Source organism: Tachypleus tridentatus, chromosome 2 (assembly GCF_004210375.1).
Source record: "Tachypleus tridentatus isolate NWPU-2018 chromosome 2, ASM421037v1, whole genome shotgun sequence".
In the NCBI taxonomy this organism is placed as follows: domain Eukaryota; kingdom Metazoa; phylum Arthropoda; class Merostomata; order Xiphosura; family Limulidae; genus Tachypleus; species Tachypleus tridentatus.
The window spans coordinates 120346210-120363420 of record NC_134826.1 but is presented as its reverse complement, the minus strand read 5'-3'; the positions used below and the strand labels follow the sequence as shown (position 1 = coordinate 120363420).

At 32.9% G+C, this 17211-nt stretch overlaps 1 long non-coding RNA gene across 1 annotated transcript; it reads left to right on the top strand.

Moving 5' to 3' along the window:
- Positions 1 to 25: 25 nt before the first annotated feature.
- LOC143244959 (uncharacterized) lies at positions 26 to 17016 on the top strand. The gene is made up of 3 exons (XR_013025404.1): positions 26 to 492; positions 10432 to 10621; positions 15494 to 17016. It is a non-coding gene; the product is annotated as an uncharacterized LOC143244959 (long non-coding RNA).
- Positions 17017 to 17211: the final 195 nt, after the last annotated feature.

Sequence of the window (17211 nt, the reverse complement as noted above, 5' to 3'; positions counted from 1 at the left end):
ATTGCTTTTAGCGATGCAAGTGCATTTGCCCTAAGAAACAACAACAACAAAAAACAGAGTTGAACGTTTTAATTTGTGTTTTAAGCGACAGCTCTAATCAACTACTAACGTTTTTTTTGTATGAATGAGATATAGAAACTGAGATATCTCGTCTTTGGAACTTAGGTACTTTTACGAACGTGCATATTTCGAGCGAAGTTAAAGGCCCGGCATGGCTAAGCGTGTTAAGGCGTGCGACTCGTAATCTGAGGGTCGCAGGTTCCCATCCCCATCGCGCCAAACATGCTCGCCCTTTCAGCCGTGGGGGCGTTATAATGTGACGGTCAATCCCACTATTCGTTAGTAAAAGAGTAGCCCAAGAGTTGGCGGTGGGTGGTGATGACTAGCTGCCTTTCCTCTAGTCTTACACTGCTAAATTAGAGACAGCTAGAACAAGGACGTCGAGTAGCTTTGTGCGAAATTCAACAACAAAACAAGTTGTGATAACAGAAGGTAAATAAATTATTAACAAGCGAAGTTAAAAGTCCGTAGGAACCGTTTTGTAATTACGTGGAAATCAGTTTGAACACGAAACGTTGTGCGCTTGGGTAATAGTATTTATTTTTAGGTCAAATATCTTTCCACATACGAAGTTTTCTAATAGTGGTTAACATTAATATGTGACTAGTGTTTTCGTGTTCGGTGAATGAGACGTATTTTCTTCAAACAGTATTGAATATACCTGGTTCTATCAGTGTTTCTTGTTACCATACTACAATATAATATATTAATATACCTGGTTATATCAGTGTTTCTTGTTATCATACTACAATATAATATATTAATATACCTGGTTATATCAGTGTTTCTTGTTACCATACTACAATATAATATATTAATATACCTGGTTCTACCAGTGTTTCTTGTTATCATACTACAATATAATATATTAATATACCTGGTTATATCAGTGTTTCTTGTTATCATACTACAATATAATATATTAATATACCTTGTTATATCAGTGTTTCTTGTTATCAAACTACAATATAATATATTAATATACCTGGTTCTATCAGTGTTTCTTGTTATCATACTACAATATAATATATTAATATACCTGGTTATATCAGTGTTTCTTGTTATCATACTACAATATAATATATTAATATACCTTGCTATATCAGTGTTTCTTGTTATCATACTACAATATAATATATTAATACACCTGGTTCTATCAGTGTTTCTTGTTATCATACTACAATATAATATATTAATATACCTTGTTATATCAGTGTTTCTTGTTATCATACTACAATATAATATATTAATATACCTTGTTATATCAGTGTTTCTTGTTATCATACTACAATATAATATATTAATATACCTGGTTATATCACTGTTTCTTGTTATCAAACTACAATATAATATATTAATATACCTGGTTATATCGGTGTTTCTTGTTATCATACTACAATATAATATATTAATATACCTGGTTCTATCAGAGTTTCTTGTTATCAAACTACAATATAATATATTAATATACCTGGTTATATCAGTGTTTCTTATTATCATACTACAATATAATATATTAATATACCTGGTTATATCAGTGTTTCTTGTTATCATACCACAATATAATATATTAATATACCTGGTTATATCAGTGTTTCTTGTTATCATACTACAATATAATATATTAATATACCTGGTTCTATCAGTGTTTCTTGTTATCATACTACAATATAAAATATTAATATACCTGGTTATATCAGTGTTTCTTCTTATCATATTACAATATAATATATTAATATACCTGGTTATATCAGTGTTTCTTGTTATCATACTACAATATAATATATTAATATACCTGGTTATATCAGTGTTTCTTGTTATCATACTACAATATAATATATTAATATACCTGGTTATATCAGTGTTTCTTATTATCATACTACAATATAATATATTAATATACCTGGTTATATCAGTGTTTCTTATTATCATACTACAATATAATATATTAATATACCTGGTTATATCAGTGTTTCTTGTTATCATACTACAATATAATATATTAATATACCTGGTTATATCAGTGTTTCTTGTTATCATACTACAATATAATATATTAATATACCTGGTTCTATCAGTGTTTCTTGTTATCATACTACAATATAAAATATTAATATACTTGGTTATATCAGTGTTTCTTCTTATCATATTACAATATAATATATTAATATACCTGGTTTTATCAGTGTTTCTTGTTATCATACTACAATATAATATATTAATATACCTGGTTATATCAGTGTTTCTTGTTATCATACTACAATATAATATATTAATATACCTGGTTATATCAGTGTTTCTTATTATCATACTACAATATAATATATTAATATACCTGGTTATATCAGTGTTTCTTATTATCATACTACAATATAATATATTAATATACCTGGTTATATCAGTGTTTCTTGTTATCATACTACAATTTAATATATTTATATACCTGGTTCTATCAGTGTTTCTTGTTATCATACTACAATTTAATATATTTATATACCTCGTTCTATCAGTGTTTCTTGTTATTATACTACAATATAATATATTAATATACCTGGTTACATCAGTGTTTCTTGTTATCATACTGCAATATAATATATTAATATACCTGGTTATATCAGTGTTTCTTGTTATCATACCTCAATATAATATATTAATATATCTTGTTATATCAGTGTTTCTTGTGATCATACTACAATATAATATATTAATATACCTGGTTCTATCAGTGTTTCTTGTTATCATACTACAATATAATATATTAATATACCTGGTTCTATCAGTGTTTCTTGTTATCATACTACAATATAATATATTAATATACCTGGTTACATCAGTGTTTCTTGTTATCATACTGCAATATAATATATTAATATACCTGGTTATATCAGTGTTTCTTGTGATCATACTACAATATAATATATTAATATACCTGGTTCTATCAGTGTTTCTTGTTATCATACTACAATATAATATATTAATATACCTGGTTCTATCAGTGTTTCTTGTTATCATACTACAATATAATATATTAATATACCTGGTTCTATCAGTGTTTCTTGTTATCATACTACAATATAATAAATTAATATACCTGGTTATATCAGTGTTTCTTGTTATCATACTACAATATAATAAATTAATATACCTAATAATATCAGTGTTTCTTGTTATCATACTACAATATAATAAATTAATATACCTGGTTATATCAGTGTTTCTTATTATCATACTACAATATAATATATTAATATACCTGGTTCTATCAGTGTTTTTTGTTATCATACTACAATATAATATATTAATATACCTGGTTATATCAGTGTTTCTTGTTATCATACTACATTATAATATATTAATATACCTGGTTATATCAGTGTTTCTTGTTATCATACTACAATATAATATATTAATATACCTGGTTCTATCAGTGTTTCTTGTTATAATACTACAATATAATAAATTAATATACCTGGTTATATCAGTGTTTCTTGTTATCATACTACAATATAATATATTAATATACCTGGTTATATCAGTGTTTCTTATTATCATACTACAATATAATATATTAATATACCTGGTTCTATCAGTGTTTCTTGTTATCATACTACAATATAATATATTAATATACCTGGTTCTATCAGTGTTTCTTGTTATCATACTACAATATAATATATTAATATACCTGGTTCTATCAGTGTTTCTTGTTATCATACTACAATATAATATATTAATATACCTGGTTCTATCAGTGTTTCTTGTTATCATACTACAATATAATACAGGGGTGTGCAAAAGGCGGCCCGCGGGCCACAACCCGGCCCGCCAAGCCATTTAGTGTGGCCCTAGTTGTTGTAATCTAACCATGTGGCCTGATCTGTAATCCAACGCAAATGGAATATTTTTAAAAGCATCGATCCTACGGGATTTCCAGGCTTCGACTCGACAAACTTCTAAAATTATCTTTGCTAGAGAGGAGCAGGCCGAATTCGATTGGTCGGCCTCCTTAGGGCATGAATAGGTGACGTGCACTAGCACTATTGTCTACGACTCAACGTCATGTCCTGAACCTCGCCTTCGCCCGCTGGCGACAATTTTCCCTAACCTCTGCTGTCCGTCATTCATTATTGGTGAAAATTTTATTACCTTTTACAGTTACTACAAGAGATTGAAGGTAAATTGATTATTATTTAGCATATTGTTGTGACTTTACTGAATTTATTAAAATTTTTGCTTTCAGATGCATCTGATTCTATGTACAGTGTGACCTCGTTATTCGCGGGGTTACGTTCTTTACCCTCCCGCGAATAGCGAAAAACCGCGAATAATGGACGCAGTTTTAAAACGTATATGTATGCGATTATATACTATATGAAATGCTTCCCAAACACTAATGATACTTATACTCATTGATGCAGTAATAATGTAGCCATATACTGTTATGTATTTCACTAAATTGTACCGTGCGTTACCGGGCTGTGCTTTGCCGTTTGCGTTGTTGGGGAAGCTGAGGCAGTCAGCCAATAGCAGTCCAATCTTGTTTGGTGAAGACGACAATTGATAAAAACGGCTTGATTGAGTAAATACAACAGAAATCTCCTCGAAAAGCCCTTTCAGTCTCTGTGACCAACAAAAACGCAGTTCGCGCATAACCCGCGAATATGCGGGGCCGCGAATGGCGAACCGCGAATAGGCGAGGTCACACTGTATTTTGCTATTCTCAATTAATTTAAGTACCGGAAGGCTATGATCGGGATGCCAATTTAGAAACATGTGTTTCTGTCCATAAGAGGTTCCATGTGTAAATAAATTCTATGTTTTTTTCTACTTTGCTATTTTCGTGAGAATAATTTTGTTTTGATTTCAGGGCTAGTAAAATGTCAGCAGTTAAGAAACGAAAATTGATGATGAGGGAAGGTTATTCAACAGTGAATGGTGCACAAAATATCTTGTTGTCCCACATAATCAAGGTGTTGTCTGCCTCGTCTGTCAAACTACAATTGCAGTCATGAAAGAGTACAATATTAAGCGACATTACGCAACCAAGCACTCCTCCCAGTTTGATGAAATTGTTGGTCAGGCACGAAAGGACAAAATTGAACATTTAAAAACATTCATTGAAAAGCAACAAGGTGTTTTACCACTTTCAAGAAAAATTCGGAACTGGTGACAAAACTGAGTTTCAAGCTTTGTGAATGTATGGCAGAAAAGGGAAAGCCTTTCAGTGATGGAGAATTTATTAAAATTGTTTAACAATATTCACAGAATATGCATGTCCAGAGAAAAATATTTGGTGGAGCAAACTAGCCTTTCCCGCTTTACTGTCTCACGCAGGACAAAAGATCTTTCAGAGGACATCAAAGAAACTTTGAAAGAGAGATTGAATTCGTGTGAAGCTTTCAGTCTGGCTTTGGATGAAAGCACTGATATCAATGACACATCCCAACTTGTCATTTTCATCAGAGCTGTTACTGCAGGCTTTGATGTTTTCGAAGAGTTTTAGATATGGCAAGCCTTTCCTCCACAACCACAGGACAGGATATTTGTGAACAAGTGCTTAAGGTTGTAGAAAAGTTTGAACTGAATCCTTATAAATTATGTGGTGTTACAACAGATGGTGCTCCTTCCATGACAGGTAGGACAAATGGATTCACCAAGAAATTTCTAACTGCAATTGGAGCACAAGACGTAGTTGTAAGCCATTGCATTATTCACCAAGAGAGCTTGTGCACCAAAGTTCTGGATTTTGCAGAAGTCATGAAAAATGTCGTCCAATGCGTAAATTATATTCGAACACGAGGATTAAATCATCGACAATTTAAAACTTTTTAGATGAGCTGGACAGTGAGTATTCAGATGTTTTGTACTTCTCTGCTGTACGTTGGCTTAGTAGAGCTGCTACTTTGAAGAGATTCTGGAATCTGCGAGAGGAGATTAAGTTCTTCATGGAGAGCAAACGTCAGAATGTGGACTTCTTGAGCAATGAGAACTGGCTGAATGACTTAGCATTCCTCACAGACATTACACAGCATCTGTCTGATTTAAACTTAAAACTACAAGGGAAAAGTCAACTTGTGAATAAGTTGTTTGAGCATATTTGTGCTTTTGAGAAGAAATTGGAACTTTTCCAGGTTCAGTTGAGAAGAGCCATATTGACCCATTTTACATGTCTTGCAACCAGGAAACTGGAATTTCCTAATCTGGATTGCACCAAATATGGAACCAGTGTACAAAAGCTGTGTGATGAGTTTGCAAACAGATTTCCAGATTTCAGACAAACTGAAATTAGATTGAAATTGTTCGCTCAACCTTTTGATTTGGCAGTGGAAGACAGTCCTGATGATTGCCAAATGGAACTCATTGAACTGCAGGCTGACATGGACACTAAAAGGAAATTCTCTGAAAACAGTTTGCTAGACTTTTACAAACTCTGTGTACGTGAAAAGTTTCCCAATTTGTCCCGTCATGCACAAAGAATTGCCTCCCTTTTTGGTAGCACCTACTGCTGTGAGCAATTTTTCTCCAAAATGAAGCTCATCAAAACCAAATGTAGACGTCAGCTGACTGATGAACATTTGACCAGTCAGTTAAGAGTGGCAACCACTTCTGTCAAAGCTGATATTGACAAGCTCTGCAAGGACTCTAAATTTCAAGTGTCGCACTAAAATGATCACTCATGCAAAAATATAAAATATTATTGCTTGCATTTTGAGAATTTTTTTAATTTATCGTGCATGTACACGAATAAGCTTGTTTTTTAAGTGGCCCCGCTTGATTGATGAAGTTGGTTATATGGCCCACCGACGAAAAATGTTGCACACCCCTGATATAATATATTAATATACCTGGTTCTATCAGTGTTTCTTGTTATCATACTACAATATAATATATTAATATACCTGGTTATATCAGTGTTTCTTATTATCATACTACAATATAATATGTTAATATACCTGGTTCTATCAGTGTTTCTTGTTATCATACTACAATATAATATATTTATATACCTGGTTCTATCAGTGTTTCTTGTTATCATACTACAATATAATATATTAATATACCTGGTTCTATCAGTGTTTCTTGTTATCATACTACAATATAATATATTAATATACCTGGTTATATCAGTGTTTCTTGTTATCATACTACAATATAATATATTAATATACCTGGTTACATCAGTGTTTCTTGTTATCATACTACAATATAATATATTAATATACCTGGTTATATCAGTGTTTCTTGTTATCATACTACAATATAATATATTTATATACCTGGTTCTATCAGTGTTTCTTGTTATCATACTACAATATAATATATTAATATACCTGGTTCTATCAGTGTTTCTTGTTATCATACTACAATATAATATATTAATATACCTGGTTACATAAGTGTTTCTTGTTATCATACTACAATATAATATATTAATATACCTGGTTACATAAGTGTTTCTTGTTATCATACTAAAATATAATATATTAATATACCTTGTTATATCAGTGTTTCTTGTTATCATACTACAATATAATATATTAATATACCTGGTTATATCAGTGTTTCTTGTTATCATACTACAATATAATATATTAATATACCTGGTTACATCAGTGTTTCTTGTTATCATACTACAATATAATATATTAATATACCTGGTTATATCAGTGTTTCTTGTTATCATACTACAATATAATATATTAATATACCTTGTTATATCAGTGTTTCTTGTTATCATACTACAATATAATATATTAATATACCTGGTTATATCAGTGTTTCTTGTTATCATACTACAATATAATATATTTATATACCTGGTTCTATCAGTGTTTCTTGTTATCATACTACAATATAATATATTAATATACCTGGTTCTATCAGTGTTTTTTGTTATCATACTACAATATAATATATTAATATACCTGGTTACATAAGTGTTTCTTGTTATCATACTACAATATAATATATTAATATACCTGGTTATATCAGTGTTTCTTGTTATCATACTACAATATAATATATTAATATACCTTGTTATATCAGTGTTTCTTGTTATCATACTACAATATAATATATTAATATACCTGGTTATATCAGTGTTTCTTGTTATCATACTACAATATAATATATTTATATACCTGGTTCTATCAGTGTTTCTTGTTATTATACTACAATATAATATATTTATATAAACTCAAATGTCTTTCTCTCTCTCTCTCTCTGTTGGTATGTTCCTTATGAACGGCTACATCTTGAAAGCTACAAACTCCAGATTCGGGGAACAGATACAACTTTGTGCAGAAAGTAACATGGGCTATTTGAGTGCGGTCTCAGAGGCCACTTTGTTATCAAATCAACCTATTAAGCAATTTTTGGCAAACATGACGATAAATTAATATCAAATTGCAAAAGCCAGATTTTTGATAATGTGTTGTCGAGTGAGCTGTTATTTATGTTTCTTTTCTCTGTGCGGACATCTTATCATTCTATCTGTGATCTGTTGTGGGTTAAAACTAGTTGAAAACTTTGTTGAATTTACACTTGTGACTTTTCTCTTCCTCTTTCATTACTCTACATATACATGCCTGCAAAATAACTCCCATTAAGTGGCAACGACAGATGCTTTCTCTCAAACATGCACGTACACTCCCTCAACTAAATGGGCTTGCTTCAGCCATATTTTTTGCTTTACTTGCGTGTACTCGCAAGAATCAGCTATACAACGACTTCACAAAAACGTGTCGTGTTGATAAATTTGTATTTACGTTTTCTTGCAACGAGAACAAAATATATCAATTTTTCATTAAATAGAGCGATATTAAAATCAGAAAACTGCAAACAACGCTTGACAACACAACAGAAATTAGGGCACCAAAAGATAGGGAATTTTGTTTTGAAAACTTTGTAATGTCATGCAAAGCATATGCAAAAAGCAGGAGCAATGTATCCGGTTTTGTTTTAACTAAAGTAACTTTATCAAATTTCTGTTTTTCATACGGTGCTATTTTTATTGATTTTAATCAAAATACATAATTAGATAAATAAATCAGAGTACTCAACATAGCTCAGGTGAAAATGGCTTTAAACATCTTGTTTTTTCAATTAATTCAACCATATTAATTATAGTTTTTATGCAAAAAAATCATAAATATTTCTTTACGTAACTAAATATTTTGATTCAAAGCAATAAAAATTACCTTGTACAAAAAATAAAAATTTCCTAAAGCTAACAACTAGTATATTAGTGTTTGGCATAATTTATTTTCACTTTGAAAGTGCTGAATATATCTGGTTTTAGTATTTATTATATTATAATACGTTTCATATAGAAATTATTTGGCAGTGCTAGCTTAGTTTAGCTTAGGGTTAAATCTCTTAAGGTGGCCAAACTTTATGATATATTATTGGATTTACAGCCTTTGCACGTCGCTATAACAAATGTTATAAACAAAGGTGGCGTACTGGTATCTGATTGTTGCTATGCAATATAATAGTAAACTAAACGTGCATGACTTCAAAAATTTAAATCTCATTCATATTTGTTCAATGTGGTGAATTTATTTAAGAATTATCTGACTTCCTCTGTAAAAATGTTTAAGACTAAGTAACTGTGGGCCCGCCATGCCCATGCCAGGTGGTTAAGGCTTTGCGCGAAATTCAAAACAACTGCTACCTGCAGCCATTTGTTAAGTCGTGACCTCGATTTTAAATGTTTCATTTTAATTCTTCTTTTATTCTGATAAACCTTTTCAATATTTTACATGATCGTGTTGAGTGAAACATGCTTTAAACATGCGCTAATAGGTTTATGTAACTTTTTATAGAAAATATATACTGCCTTTATCTCTGAATTTCAAATGATGTTTCGTCTTGTTCAGTTTGCTTTGCACATTTTCATTAAATGAATGTTCATGAGAGGGCGCTCAAATAAGACTTCTTTGAATACTACATTAAATATCATGGACATGGTATATTTTTTTTAAATGTCTCAACTAAAATTTGGTTATATTACATGTCTCGGATCAGTATTGTTCACTAGATGTCTGTTGAAAAAAAAAAGGAAAAGAACATAAATGTAGAATTATTGATTTAAATATGCCAAATTAATATCGTTATTTGTTAACGCTGTTGGATGTACACTCACGCCAGCTTCACTATCGTTCCACAGACATTTCATCCTACAGGAACTGTGGCTGCTCCTCGTGACATGTGTTTACTCTTTCGCGTTCAGTGGACTGATTGAAACTAAGTATATTTTCAAAGCCTTTTATACGACCTGTAATTGCCTATAAGTATACTTTATAAATTACATAACGTTTCTATTTTTAGGTCACACTGAAACAACCATTCTTTTTATTTTATAATTAGATATAGCTATTCATTCATCCCGGCGAGGTCTGGCGTGGCCAGGTGGTTAAGGCAATCGACTCGTACTCTGAGGACCGCGGGTTCGAATCCTCGTCACACCAAACATGCTTGCCCTTTCAGCTATGGGTGCATTATAATGTGATGGTCAATCCCGCTATTCTTTAGTTAAAGAACAGCCCAAACGTTGACGGTGAGTGGTAATGACAAGCTTACACTGCTAAATTAGAGACGGCTAGCGAAGATAGCCCTCGTGTAGCTTTGTGTGAAATTCAAAAAATAAACGATCAACCTTGCGTTTCATTGCCTTCCTATACAGGCGTTTTTTTTATATAATTTTCTAACATAAAATTTATAATGTCATGTCCTAGGCATTGTTTTTCAGCTTGTACTTACATACTCTAGTATTCGTTTCGAATATTTTAAATTGTGTATGTTTAGGCATCACTTCTTGTGACTTAAAGAGATGTTTAAAGTTTTATAGAACTGACTTAAGGTAAGCTTTATAACACACAAGGCATTTTCATTTTTATGTCATATCTACACAACTATTGTTTAATAAACCCATACCTATAATTACTATCCATTATTGCTGTTACATACTATAACGTCTTTCTAATACCATCGTAATTGAGTCATGCCCTTGGGTAGTGACGGTTAAGGCCTCGCATCGTGAGGTTCTCAAGAATTTTTTTTATTGAACATTTACTTACTTAATTGTAAATTGTGTTTTTTATTGTTAAATGGTAGACATGTTGGACTTACAAAATTTGAAAGAAAATGTATGTATTTAATTGTCTTTCAAGAAACTATAAAACGAAATATTTTGTCAAGCACATTTTTATACTTACTACAGATATTGTACATATTTTATCAGTTCTTCATATCTTCAAATGTATAATACACGCACATTACTGTAATAAAGATAAATGTTGGTAACAGTCGTATGAATAACTTGTTCATATATTACTTAGCATGGTACCCATAGCAACGTTCTCTTAGCATGGTACCCATAGCAACGTTCTCTTAGCATGGTACCCATAGTAACGTTCTCTTAGCATGGTACCCATAGTAACGTCCTCTTAGCATGGTACCCATAGTAACGTTATCTTAGCATGGTACCCATAGCAACGTTCTCTTAGCATGGTACCCATAGCAACGTTCTCTTAGCATGGTACCCATAGCAACGTTCTCTTAGCATGGTACCCATAGTAACGTTATCTTAGCATGGTACCCATAGCAACGTCCTCTTAGCATGGTACCCATAGCAACGTTCTCTTAGCATGGTACCCATAGCAACGCTCTCCTGCTGTTGCGATGTCATCCAACGTTGTCACCAAGCTACACTTCCTCTGATATTGTTGACATACATTTTCGGTCAAAGCATTGGCTATTGTCGTTACACTTACGCTAGTTTCTCAAAATTGGCTCAAGGTCATGTTTGTTTACAACTGCTTTGAGCGTGCGACTGTACACTACTCACATATGTATAAGTTTAAGAAATATGAATATGTAGAAATATGTCAAAAAATATTTTGTGGATTAAATTGCCAACAAGTTTGACAAGAAACGGTTTCACTATGGCTGGAAGTATCAGAGAGGGCATCATCTTTGTGTTATCACTAAATACAGGGAAATGACCAAGCTTTATTTCCAAGCTTCCAAGTGATACTCACCATAGATTGTATTAACTACAATGTGTGATTCTTGATGACGAAAAACCCACTTGAAATAAAAATGTATCTCAGAACGGCTGGTATGGGTATTAACACTTTTACTGATAAGCAGAGAACAATGTTTCGACCTTTTTAGGTCATCTTCAGCTTAAGAAAGGGAGAGTTTGAATGTGACCGTTGACGGACACACGTCTTAGGGAGGAGAGTACAAACGGGTACCGGACTGTAGGGGGAGCTGCAGGTGGATGTTAGGTTATTAATTAGAATAGGTATAAAGCTGTTCCTTTATATTGGTTTAATTTTGGTTTTAGTTGCTGTATAAGTAGGGCTTTGATTTTGAGGTTTTTTTTAATATTTGTTTCCCTACTTAATATCTGGATGTTTTCTATGGTTATGTTATGTTTATTTGATTTGCAGTGTTCAAAAACGTGTGAAAGTGTTTTTTGTGATGTTAATTAGGATGTTTGTTGATGGTTTGTCGAGTTGGTGTCTTTTTTGTTGTCGGTACTTTAATTTATCTAGTTTTTTGTGGTAGTGGACCTTCTTTTCCTTTAAGTTCTTACTATTGAGTTGATTGATGTTACGTTGTATGAGTCCATAAATGTCTGGTTATGTGATTATTTTTCCATTAGCAAAGCTACGAAACTGTTGCATAATCAAGAAACTAATGTCTGAAAGGGTACAATGTGGCTCATGCTATCAGATTTTGTAGGTAGTTAGTCTATTATGATAAAGTGTATGAATGACATTTTTGATTACCATTTACTTATCGCAGCTTAGGATTGTTGGTACTCGTAGAGGTAATGCTTAGAATGTCAACAGTTTACAAGACTGTGGATATTCACTGGGAAAAACGCAGTTGAAAAAGTATCATAACCCTTGCTTTATGAGCTACCAAATGATTTTTTTTTTTTTACAGTGATAATCATTAACGGTAGTTCCCTGAACAAAATCATACGATTATTGAAAGAAACTCGCTGAAAGATTAAAATTTTTGTTGTTGCTGATTTTTATAAGCATAAACAGTCGATTGAATGCTATGAATTTCAGTGGAATAGGCTAACCTATATTTACGTTTTTGTTATGTTAATTGAATGTTTCAATTTTCATTTCCATATATATTGCTCCTTTATTTTATTTATTTATTTATGTAAAACTGGCAAATGAAGGTTAAGATTTATAGACGGTGTATCCCCACCGCAATGTTGGTCCTACCTCAGTCACCTCCGAAACCTAGGGTTCATTTTATATCCCACATTACAGCTTGTACCCTGGGATCTTTTAAATTAGTAGAGCGTTTTTTAATTTTTTTTTTAGGTTATAACAAACTAATATAACTAGTTAATAAAATTAATATAATTTGCTGTTTTTAACGCAGTCCTTCTTTTGAATTTTGTCTACTTTATTAGTATTAATGTTCTTTAATATATAAATATATATATACTCTTCAAAACAAGAAACGCAAAAGGAATATTTTTGTTATTTTAAAGAGAAATATATGTAATAACGTCACACGCTCAAAGTATGTGATATTACACGTGTTAAGGCACTGATTGTCAGACCAAAATGACAATAAAAGTTGTGCACTTTGAAAACGGAGGAAAACATCGGATTTTTCGCCAAAACGCATGCGTGTCCAATAAATTTGTTTGAGAGATCTACATGTTCTGCAAGTGCAACATGTGCAAAATCCCTATAAAAGTGACGGGTTTTCGGTTTCCATAGCTCAGCGTTAAGCCACCGACACACAATACAGTTACGCCAAGACTGACTAAAGCACAACGCAACAACGCCATTGGTCGCTTGGAAACAGGCGAATCTCGATCAGATGTTGCCAGAGCTATGAATGTCCACCCAAGCACCATCACAAGGCTATGGAATCGTCACCAACAACATGGATCACCTCGTGACCGTCCACGATCTAGCAGACCTCGTGTGACCAGGCCCGCACAAGATCGCAACATCCGGTTACGTCACCTTCGGGATAAGACCACCACTGCGACGTCTACTGCCTCAACCATACCAGGGCTGCGTAGGATTTCCGATCAGACCGTACGCAACCGTCTACGAGATGCAGGAATCAGACCTCGACGTCCAGTCAGAGGCGTCATCCTCACCCAGCAACATCGTCAACCACGGCTGCAGTGGACTCGGGCACATCGGGTATGGCCTCATCGACGATGGAGGCATGCTTGGTTCAGCGATGAATCACGTTTTATGCTTCGTAGGCAGGATGGGAAAACCCGTGTTTATCGTCGCCGAGGTGAACGTTTTGCAGCAAACTGTGTGCAGGATGTTGACAGATTTGGTGGTGGCAGCGTCATGATGTGGGCTGCCATCGCCTATAATGCCAGAACAGACCTTTTGCACATTCGAGGGAATCTTACGGCTCAACGATACGTCGACAAGATTCTTAGACCCCATGTGCAACCCATCATGGAGAACGTCAACAACGTTTTCCAACATGACAACGCCTGTCCTCACACAGCCCGACTCACCACTGTCTTCTTGAGACACCACAATATCAACGTTCTTCCCTGGCCCTCCAGATCACCAGATTTAAACCCCATCGAACACCTTTAGAACGAGTTGGACCGACGTCTGCGACGGCGACAACCTCAACCGCAGACTCTACCTCAGCTTGCAGCAGCTTTGCAGGCTGAGTGGACAGCCATTCCATAGGATGTGATTCGTCATATATGTTTATGTAATTACATTATAGACCCATAAAACAACAACAATCTGAAACATATTATGTTAAGTATGTACTAAATAGTTTATTTTGGTGTATGTTGTAATGATGGAAAGAGTTTGTTCATTTTATGTTTTAATGTTGTTAAAGGCCTTATTCTATATCTAAGTGATTTTCTTTCATTTTTTAAAAAATAGTCTTCGTTGCAATATGTTTATTTTTAGAGACAATTTTTTAATGCCTTATTATCGATAAAAATTTCTTCATGTAGTATAACATGTCTTTTTTATGTTAAAGGGTTTAATTTTGTTGTCACATATTGCTTTCATTATTGAAGGTTTTTCTTGTTTTTTGTTTTGTATATAATTGTTAGTTAATCCCTCTTAAAGTAGTTAGATGATCAGTGTGAAAGAGTTTTCACTTTATCATTTTTTGCTTAACTTACTGAATATGTGTTTTATTACGTATACTTTATAACATGCAAAGAAAATCTGATCGTATTTTATATAAACAAGAGAGAACCATAAATGTTATATAGAACAATACGAAGTCTCTTTCTCACCTCTTAAGTTAATATGTAAATTTTTAAAAATGTCTATTAAATTTTGTATGATGCAGATGTTGCTCAAGTTAACAAAAATTTAGCTGCACAAGGAACCACATTCACTAATTGGTCATTAACTGCATTCTCTTGCAGGAAGGCTACCTGTGACTTCACTCGTAATATCTTAAAATAAACAGCCATCCTTTTTGTTGACTTGGAGCTTTCACCGCCCTAGTTCATATTCACAAAGACAAGGTGCATGTGCAAGTAGGCTAACTATATTTTGTTATCTAAAGTCGTTTCTCTCTAGTTTTGCAGATTTTGATTCATATTGTAATAGAAAGTTGGATTAAGACTGGGATTGTAAGACTTCTAGAGGTTTAGAATCTAGCAAAGTTGAATAGATGTGTTAAAGTTTATAGATTTAACTTGTTTCAACATTGAGAGCTGTGAAATCTAAAACTTGAGAAACATTCTACATGAAACGAGAATTGTTTCGTTTTATCTAACTAGAACACATGAACCTACAAAATATATAAAAAAATCTCATATTTAATACATATTTTTTGTTGTTTGAGTTTTATGCATAGCTACTCGATGTATATCTGTACTACCCATCCGTAACTTAGCAGTATAAAACTATGGCAAAGGCAGTTACTCATTACCATCCACCGCTAACTCTTTTACCAACGAACAATAGGACTGACCGTCACGTTATAACGCGTCCACGGTGAGAACGGCGATCATGTTTGGCGTGATGGGGATTCGAACCCGCGATCCTTAGACTGCGAGTCGAGCGCCCTAACCACGTGGCCATGCCGGGGCCGTCCATTAAAAATATCAGCAGAGTTTCTTAAAAGTTTGTAATGTGAAGCACACGAAATATTATGTTCTCTTTATACTTTCTAGTGTATCTTTACTCTCTGACGTTTAAAATAAACTTTATATGAACTTTTCTTAACAGCAGAATTTCTCATTGTCTTCTTCACTTCTCGTTTTCCTGCCTAACTTTTCCTTGAACTGAATTTTTCCTTGTCGTATTGGTTTTAATTCTGTTTCTCGTTTTGCTTACGTCCTTAATAATTAATGCCGTGCAGACTCTATTGTTAACAAACTCAGCCCATGCTCTAAAGGTTTTCTATTTAGTAAACCTTACCCATTCATTCCTATGGAAAGAAAAATTCTACGTACCTTTTAGACTCGTTGACAAACAAGAATGAGAAGGCATTGAAAATAACAAGTCTATTGGAGCGTCTCACCACAACAGAATTGAGCTACGTATTCAATTTTGCAATAACCGATGTCAATTTGGCAACAACAAAAATGCACTGTAGGAAAAATCAATTCAAACAATTTCAGCGTGATTTATTATTACTTATTTGTATCTAATATTAACTTATGATATCTTGCATTTCGTGTTATTTATCCATATATCCATTTTTTTAAATAAAATAATCAGTGTTCTTCATATGATAAACTTTAACCTTATGTAAACTTTTAAAATGACACGTGGTTAATGTTCAAAATGTAACAACTAAAAATAAAGCATTATCTCCAGGCCAACACCACTACCTTTCACTATGAAACGAAATATTGAATAAGCTATCACTTTCAATAAATTTGTTTCCTAGGTGTTATAGCTCTTTATTATTTTTAATTAATTTTTATATAAAGCGACAGCGATTACTCTTTAATAAATCAAATAAATAATTTGTCTATTATTCATAATAAAACTGACTGTTTCGCTGTGCAAACATTGTAACTTAATTAGAATTGATATGTTTTATGTTTTCAATAAAAAAGAAACAGAGAGAAAGTAAGCGAAAAGAATCGTCGCTCTGAAAAGTCCATGTTATGCTGAAATGGTCGTA